A 10,339-nucleotide genomic window follows, 5' to 3' on the forward strand; every position below is an offset into this window, starting at 1 on the left:
CTGGGGTTGGCACGAATGGCAGCCATCGCGACCTCATCCGTATGTGCGATTTGCTTCTCCGCTGCCAAATGCTCCTTGAGCTCTTGGCTATACTGCGTGCACCATGGCTTAGGGCGGTGCTTATTTGGATGATGGATCAGTGATTTGGGTGGAAGGTGTCGCACTAGTGGTCGGGGCATGTGGGATGTAGAAGGAGGAGGATGGGGGTCAGGTGTGGATTACCTGCCTAGATCGATGAGGCCAAGCAGTGTGAATGAGGGTCGCCGATGAGGAGGCGACACTGCAAGCAAGTAGTGAAGGTTTGAACTTGGAAAGGAAGGCAGAAACAGGGGAAATGTGGCTTTTGGTCAGGGGGAGGGGGCGGGGGAGGTAGATATTTCCGCGGAAGCCGAAAATTTTGGCTCGGTGCAGCGAAAAACTAGCGCGCAAAGTGTCATTAGACACAGTCCCTTATTCAGCACTGTGTACAATATTTGAACATCACAAACAATTCGTATAGCTTACCTCGTGTGTGATGAGTTTGAAAATTCAAATGTTGGTCAGAATTTCCCTGGTTACAGTGGTTATCCATGTCATAGCATAGTTTGGGTACACAAAATAGCCTACATCACACCCACACATCTTAATCGAGCAAGTTCAGCAATTAAACAGAGCTAGCTGACCTAAACATTACTCTAACAAATTAAAGACCGGCGCTCTAAATGAGGAGTACTACTCCGGTTGGCGCTCGTCGATCTCCGCCGCATCCTCCATGTCTAGCTCGTGCCCGACGATCTCCCGGGGAAGAGATCCATGGCATCCATCACACCATACTCGGCAAGCATCTTGCCATCCGCGTCTACCATCTCTTTGGAAAAGGTTGCCACTAGCTGGGCATGGGCGGCCTCCATCTGGGCTTGGACGGGCTCCATTGTGGCAAGGTATGCCGTGAATGAACGAACGTCTGCTCGAACACTCTCGGCGATTGCCAACTCTTCGACCATGGGTTACCGACCGTTGTCAGAGAAATTTCGTGCGATTTGTGCGGTGACCGTCAGGAGCTGGGCGTGGGCGGCCTCGACATGGTCATGGGCGGCCTCCATCAAGGCTAAGGCGTCCACTGCAAAATGGATAGCCGTTGTGCCGCTCTCGCCGGTTGGTAACCCCACCGCAGATGTTGCTGTCGCCACCTGAGCAGCAACAGTGGCCATTTGAGATGCCTTGGCCGCCCGATCGCAGATTGTGGCCTTGCTCATGCAGGTTGTTAGCACGCTTATGGCGGCTACGACCGCTCTCTCGCCGGAGTGGGCGACCGAAGTTGCCCTCACGACATGGGTACATGTCCCCCTCTTTGACCAGCTACGATCGAACAATGAAATGATATTTGGGGAGCGAGCTAGTGTTCTTGACACGCCTGCTATGGACTGTAGCTGACGAACCTTCTCGCGTAAGCCATATACTACTGCGACCACTATAAGAAATATGTCTACTTGTGACCTTCTGTTAGTGACCCTGGAAGAAATTGTCGTAAATCTACAACCATTTGAGACCAATTGGTCATAAACTGTTCGAAGGGCTCCAAACCTTAAATCATAACGACCGTTTTGTTCAGAAAGGTTGTAATTTCCTTACACGAAATGGCCGTAAAGCAGACAACACTGGTTCGCTGCCTTATTTCTAGTTGATCACGACCAATATAGATTATCATAGCCTTGTAAATTGTGGTGCATTGCTATGACTAGGCGCCACCTCATCAGTTTTGCCTATGTGTCATGTCCATGTGTCAATTTTTGCCCTAGGTTGTGAAGCATCCTATATTTCTGTCATTCCTAAAATTTCTAAAAAATTTGGGCACTCTTTACTATCCGAATCATTGCCTCGTGACAAAATTCAGCTCCATTTTCCTAGTAAATCTTCATCGGCAAATTTCCAAAGTTTCTGTTCAGCTAGAACCATTGTGAAGGAAGTACTAGCTAGGCATATCCTAATGAGTTAAATTTTTGCCACATCTTCTATATGACCAAATCATAGCTCTCCACAAAAATTAATCCTCATCTAACAATCCATGTGATCTCACCATCCAATCTTTGTTTCTGGTAATATTTCAGTTTGTGAAGCAACTATATTTTATATTAATTTATAATTGCTGAAAATTTACGAGGACATGACCCTGCCCACCCTCCACATAATTTTAGCTAATTTAATTTAGCCAATTTTCCTCAATATTTTTCCCAATTTTCTGTTCAGTGGAGAGCAATGTGAAGGAAGTACCATTTTTATTTATCCAAATGGTATAATTTTTTTACAGTGCCTTCATATGCCCAAATTATCATCCTCCAAATTTCAGCTCAATACATTCATTCATTTGAGCCTAGCTTCAACATTCATATTTTTGTCCAGTGTGGGACTTTGCAAAGCAAGTGACACGTAGGCTCCTCCATTCGAGCTGCAAATTTGCGAAGACAATCTCCTTACTATATGATCATCCTTAGCCAAAACTCAGGCCCATTGGCCATATGCATTTTCCCTACCACTAATCAAACACTTGGCTGCTAATTCATGTTAGAGCTTAGTTCAGTCTCCTCATGAGATTCTTCTATTGAATTCTTCTTCCTCACACCTACCCGGGGAGTGCTCAACCCACCGGATATGCCTAGGCCACCCAAAATGCGTGGCAACACCACGGTCACGCGGTGACGACGCGGTGGGCATGCTAGTTTACGCGCTGTGGAGTTGGGGCCCTCAGTCATCGTCCAAACCTCGACATATCACCACCACACCATGGATCTCTGATTAAATAGATACTTATGTACCTAGAAATGATTTTTAGAAAAAATAAAGAGCAAACTATAAGGCAACTGTAGTTCAAATTTGACCCGCTTCCAACTGAATCGGCGGAAATTTGTCTTTTTCACGAGAAGTGGATCAAAGCTTTTGAAACCCAAACCATTTGGTAAATTGTGCATTAAATATGGCCTAATATTTTAGAAAATTGATTTGGTCCAATTTTGCAAGAAATATATGGTAGGTCCTTCACAAAAAAACTCATTTTGGGCACTCGGAGAATGGAAAATGAACTTTTCATCCAAAGAAAATGAAAAGTTCCTTAGGCAACATTGTTTGCCATTCCAAGATGCACCCTTGTGCACAATATGAGATCATTTGAACAAACTATGCCATGAATGTGGACATAAGATTGATAATTTGGCTTGAAAGCCATGAATCTTCACACATGATAGTTGATCATTTGGCTTGAAAGCCATGAATCTTTACAGATGATAGCTCATTTCTGAGTACACTTTTTTTAAAAGAATTGCCTTATTATAAGCTTATTATTTTTCCTAGTAACTTGGTCACATATAATGACACAATGGGAAGGATTTCCAATTTGTTTCATGCCCATTTCAAAATGCGGTCAAAACGACGGGCATGACCGTTCCTTGCTCGTGGTTGAATCTTGGAAACCTTTTGGTGTTTCTATGATTAAATAGATACTTATGTACCTAGAAATGATTTTTGGAAAAAATAAAGAGGAAACTATGAGGCAGCAGCAGTTCAAATTTGACCCACATCCTACAAATTGGCGAGAATTTGTCTTTTTCACGAGAGTTGGATCAAATATTTTGACACCCAACCATTTGTTCAGTTGTACATTAAATATGGCCTCATATTTTAGAAAACTGATCTAGTCCAGTTTTGCAACAAATATATGGTAGGTCCTGTTGGGGAACGTAGTATTTCCAAAATTTCCTATGATCACGCAAGATCTATCTTGGAGAAGCATAGCAACGAGTGGGGAGAGTGTGTCCACGTACCCTCGTAGACCGAAAGCGGAAGCGTTTAGTAATGCGGTTGATGTAGTTGAACGTCTTCGCGATCCAACCGATCCAAGTACCGAACGCACGGCACCTCCGCGATCTGCACACGTTCAGCTCGGTGACGTCCCTCGTAATCTTGATCCAGTTGAGTCCGAGGGAGAGTTTCGTCAGCATGACGGCGTGGTGACGGTGATGATGAAGTTACCGGCGCAGGGCTTCGCCTAAGCACTACGAAGATATGACCGAGGTGTAAAACTGTGGAGGGGAGCATCGCACACGGCTAAAGATCAACCTGTGTGTTCGAGGGTGCCCCTGCCCCCGTATATAAAGGAGGGATAGGGAGAGGCAGCCGGCCCTAGGGGGCGCGCCAAGGTGTGGAGTCCTAGGGGGCGCGCCAAGGGGGAGGGCGGCCCCCTTCTCCTAGTCCTAATCAGCCTCATGCCCAAGGGGGGGCGCACCAGCCCCTTGTGGGATGGTGTGTTCCCCTCTTATGGCCCATAAGGCCGATAACTTCTCCCGGGGGGGTCCGGTAACCTCCCAGTACTCCGAAAAAATGCCTGAATCACTCGGAACCATTCCGATGTCCAAATGCAACCTTCCAATATATGAATATTTACCTCTCGATCATTTCGAGACTCCTCGTCATGTCCGTGATCTCATCCGGGACTCCGAACAAACTTCGGTACATCAAATCACATAACTCATAATACAAATCATCATCGAACGTTAAGCGTGCGGACCCTACGGGTTCGAGAACTATGTAGAAATGACCGAGACACATCTCCGGTCAGTAACCAATAGCAGAACCTGGATGCTCATATTGGCTCCTACATATTCTACGAAGATCTTTATCAGTCAAACCGCATAACAACATACGTTTTTCCCTTTGACATCGGTATGTTACTTGCCCGAGATTCGATCGTCAGTATCATCATACCTAGTTAAATCTCGTTACCGACAAGTCTCTTTACTCGTTCCGTAATACTTCATCCCATAACTAACTCATTAGTCACATTGCTTGCAAGGCGTATAGTGATGTGCATTACCGAGAGGGCCTAGAGATACCTCTCCGATACACGGAGTGACAAATCCTAATCTCGATCTATGCCAACCCAATAAACACCTTCGGAGACATCTGTAGAGCATCTTTATAATCACCCAGTTACGTTGTGATGTTTGATAGCACACAAGGTGTTCCTCCGGTATTCGGGAGTTGCATAATCTCATAGTCTGAGGAACATGTATAAGTCATGAAGAAAGCAGTAGCAATGAAAATGTAACGATCATAATGCTAAGCAAACGAATGGGTCTTGTCCATCACATCATTCTCTAATGATGTGACCCCGTTCATCAAATGACAACAGATGTCTATGGTCAGGAAACTTAACCATCTTTGATTAACGAGCTAGTCTAGTAGAGGCATACTAGGGACACTTTGTTTTGTCTATGTATTCACACATGTATCAAGTTTCCGGTTAATACAATTCTAGCATGAATAATAAACATTTATCATGATATTAGGAAATATAAATAACAACTTTATTATTGCCTCTAGGGCATATTTCCTTCAGTCTCCCACTTGCACTAGAGTCAATAATCTAGTTCACATCGCCATGTGATTTAACACCAATAGTACACATCGTCATGTGATTTAACACTCTATAGTTCACATCGCCATGTGACCAATACCCAAAAGGTTTACTAGAGTCAATAATTTAGTTCACATCGCCATGTGATTAACACCCAAAGAGTACTTAGGTGTGATCATGTTTTGCTTGTGAGAGAAGTTTAGTCAACGGGCCTGCCACATTCAGATCCGTATGTATGTTGCAAATTTCTATGTCTACAATGCCCTGCACGGGGATACTCTAGCTAATTTCTCCCACTTTAAATATGTATCCAGATTGAGACTTAGAGTCATTTGGATCAGTGTCAAAGCTTGCATCGACGTAACCCTTTACGATGAACCTTTTTGTCACTTCCATAATCGAGAAACATATCCTTATTCCACTAAGGATAATTTTGACCGCTGTCAAGTGATCCACTCCTCGATCACTATTGTACCCTCTTGCCAAACTCATGGTGAGGTACACAATAGGTCTGGTACACAGCATAGCATACTTTATAGAACCTAGGATTGAGGCATAGGGAACGACTTTTCATTGTCTTTCTATTTTCTGCCATGGTTGGGTTTTGAGTCTTTACTCAATTTCACACCTTGCAACACAGGCAAGAACTCCTTCTTTGACTGTTCCATTTTGAACTACTTCAAAAATCTTGTCAAGGTATGTACTTATTGAAAAAACTTATCAAGCATTTTGATCTATCTCTATTGATCTTGATGCTCAATATGTAAGCAGCTTCGCCGAGGTCTTTCTTTGAAAAACTCCTTTCAAACACTACTTTATGCTTTCCAGAAAATTCTACATCATTTCTGATCAACAATATGTCTTTCACATATACTTATCAGAAAGGCTGTAGTGCTCCCACTCACTTTATTGTAAATACAAGCTTCACCGCAAGTCTGTATAAAACTATATGCTTTGATCAACTCATCAAATCGTATATTCCAACTCCGAGATGCTTTCACCAGTCCATAGATGGATCGCTGGAGCTTGCACACTTTGTTAGCATCTTTAGGATTGACAAAACCTTCTTGTTGTATCCTATACAACTCTTCTTTAAGAAATCCATTAAGGAATGCAGTTTTGACATCCATTTGCCAGATTTCATAAAATGTGGCAATTGCTAACATGATTCGGACAGACTTAAGCATCGCTACAAGTGATAAAATCTCATCGTAGTCAACACCTTGAACTTGTCGAAAACTTTTTTTCGAAAATTCGAGCTTTGTAGATAGTAACACTACTATCAGTGTCCGTCTTCCTCTTGAAGATCCATTTATTCTCATTGGCTTGCCGATCATCAGGCAAGTCAACCAAAGTCCATACTTTGTTCTCATACATGGATCCCATCTCAGATTTCATGGCCTCAAGCCATTTTGCGGAATCTGGGCTCATCATCGCTTCCTCATAGTTCATAGGTTCGTCATGGTCTAGTAACATGACTTCCAGAAAGGATTACTGTACCACTCTGGTGCGGACCATAATCTGGTTGACCTACGAGGTTCAGTAGTAACTTGATCTGAAGTTTCGTGATCATCATCATTAGCTTCCTCACTGACTGGTGTAGGAATCACAGGAACTGATTTCTGTGATGAATTACTTTCCAATTCGGGAGAAGGTACAATTACCTCATCAAGTTCTACTTTCCTCCCACTCACTTCTTTCGAGAGAAACTCCTTCTCTAGAAAGGATCCATTCTTAGCAACGAATATCTTGCCTTTCGGATCTGTGATAGAAGGTGTACCCAACAGTCTCCTTTGGGTATCCTATGAAGACACATATCTCCGATTTGGGTTCGAGCTTATCAGGTTGAAGCTTTTTCACATAAGCATCACAGCACCAAACTTTAAGAAACGACAGCTTAGGTTTCTTTCCAAACCATAGTTTATACGGTGTCATCTCAACGGATTTAGATGGTGCCCTATTTAACGTGAATGCAGCTGTCTCTAATGCATAACCCCGAAACGATAATGGTAAATCGGTAAGAGACATCATAGATCACACCATATCTAATAAAGTGCGGTTACGACGTCCGTACACACCATTACGATGTGGTGTTGCGGGTGGCGTGAGTTGCGAAACTATTCCACATTGTTTCAAATGAAGAACAAACTCGTAACTCAAATATTCACCTCCACGATCAAATCGTAGAAACTTTATTTTCTTGTTACGATGTTTTTCCACTTCACTCTGAAATTCTTTGAACTTTTCAAATGTTTTAGACTTATGTTTCATCAAGTAGATATATCCATATCTGCTCAAATCATCTGTGAAGGTCAGAAAATAATGATACCTGCCGCGAGCCTCAACACTCATCGGACCGCATACATCATTATGTATTATTTCCAACAAGTCTGTTGCTTGCTACATTGTTCCGGAGAATGGAGTCTTGGTCATCTTGCCCATGAGGCATGGTTCGCAAGCATCAAGTGATTCCAAAAGCCCATCAGCATGGAGTTTCTTCATGCGCTTTACACCAACATGACCTAAACAACAGTACCACAAATAAGTTGCACTATCATTATTAAACTTATATCTTTTGGCATCAATATTATGTGTATCACTGTGATCGAGATTCAGTAAACAATTTACATTGGATGTAAGACCATAGAAGGTTTTATTCATGTAAACAGAACAACAATTATTCTCTGACTTAAATGAATAACCATATCGCAATAAACATGATCCAATCATATTTATGCTCAACGCAAACACCAAATAACATTTATTTAGTTCCAATACTAAACCCGAAAAAAAAAGGGAGTGTGCGATGGTGATCTTATCAACCTTGGAATCACTTCCAACACACATCATCACCTCGCCCTTAACTAGTCTCTGTTTATTTTGCAACTCCCGTTTCGAGTTACTACTCTTAGCAACTGAACTACTATCAAATACCGAGGGGTTGCTATAAACACTAGTAAAGTACACATCAATAACATGTATATCAAATATACCTTTGTTCACTTTGCCATCCTTCTTATCCGCCAAGTATCTAGGTGCAGTTCCGCTTCCAGTGACCATTTCCTTTGTAGTAGAAGCACTCAGTTTCAGGCTTGGGTCCAGCTTTGGGTTTCTTCATGGTAGTGCCAACTTGCTTGCCATTCTTCTTGAAGTTCCCTTTCTTTCCCTTTCCCTTTTACTTGAAACTAGTGGTCTTGTCAACCATCAACACTTGATGCTTTTTCTTGATTTCTACCTTCACCGATTTCAGCATCGCAAAGAGCTTGGGAATCGTTTTCGTTATCCCTTGCATATTATAGTTCATCACAAGTTCTAGTAACTTGGTGATAGTGACTAGAGAACTCTGTCAATCACTATCTTATCTGGAAGATTAACTCCCACTTGATTCAAGTGATTGTAGTACTCAGACATTCTGAGCACATGCTCACTAGCTGAGCTATTCTCCTCCATCTTGTAGGCAAAGTACTTTGTCAGAGGTCTCATACCTCTTAACACGGGCATGAGTCTGAATACCAATTTCAACTCTTAGAACATCTCATATGCTCCATGTTGTTCAAAACATTTTTGAAGTCCCGGTTCTAAGCCGTAAAGCATGGTGCACTAAACTATCAAGTAGTCATCATACCGAGCTTGTCACACGTTCATAATGTCTGTATCTGCTCCTGCAATAGTTCTGTCACCTAGCGGTGCATTGATACGTCTCCGTCGTATCTATAATTTTTGATTGTTCCATGCCAATATTCTACAACTTTCAAATACTTTTGGCAACTTTTTATACTATTTTTTGGGACTAACATATTGATCCAGTGCCCTGTGCCAGTTCCTGTCTGTTGCATGTTTTTTGTTTCGTAGAAAACCCATATCAAACGGAGTCCAAACGGGATAAAAACTAACAGAGATTTTTTTTGGAATATTTATGATTTTTGGGAAGAAGAATCAACGCGAGACGATGCCCCGAGGGGGCCACGAGGCAGGGGGCGCGCCCAAGGGGGTCAGACGTGCCCTGGACCCTCGTGGCCACCCCGTAAGGCCATTGGAGCCTTTCTTTCGCCGCAAGAAAGCTAATTTCCGGATAGAGATCGTGTCCAAAATTCAGCCCAATTGGAGTTACGGATCTCCGGTTATAAAAGAAACGGTGAAAGGCCAGATCTGAGAACGCAGAAACAGAGAGAGACAGAGAGACAGATCCTATCTCGGAGGTGCTCTCGCCCCTCCCATGCCATGGAGACCAAGGACCAGAGGGAAAACCCTTCTCTCGTCTAGGGAGGAGGTTAAGGAAGAAGAAGAAGGAGGGGGGCTCTCTCCCCCTCGCTTCCGGTGGCGCCGGAGTGCCACCGGGGGCCATCATCATCACCGCAATCTTCACCAACAACTTCATCACCATCATCACCAACTCTTCCACCCTCTATGCAGCGGTGTAACCCCTCTTTTACCCGCTGTAATCTCTACTTAAACATGGTGCTCAACGCTATATATTATTTCCCAATGATGTATGACTATCCTATGATGTTTGAGTAGATCCGTTTTGTCCTATGGGTTAATTGATGATCGTGATTGGTTTGAGTTGCATGTTTTATTATTGGTGCTGTCCTATGGTGCTCTCCGTGTCGCGCAAGTGTGAGGGATCCCCGCTGTAGGGTTTGCAATATGCTCATGATTTTCTTATGGTGGGTGGCGTGAGTGACAGAAGCATATACCCGAGTAAGTAGGTTGTTTGCGTATGGGAATAAAGAGGACTTGATACTTTAATGCTATGGTTGGGTTTTACCTTAATGATCTTTAGTAGTTGCGAATGCTTGCTAGAGTTCCAATCATAAGTGCATATGATCCAAGTAGAGAAAGTATGTTAGCTTATGCCTCTCCCTCATATAAAATTGCAATAATGATTACCAGTCTAGTTATCGATTGCCTAGGGACAAATAACTTTCTCGTGACAAAAAGCTCTCTACTAAA

The sequence above is a fragment of the Triticum aestivum genome, chromosome 2D, assembly GCF_018294505.1.
Source record: "Triticum aestivum cultivar Chinese Spring chromosome 2D, IWGSC CS RefSeq v2.1, whole genome shotgun sequence".
NCBI classification, from domain to species: Eukaryota; Viridiplantae; Streptophyta; class Magnoliopsida; order Poales; family Poaceae; genus Triticum; species Triticum aestivum.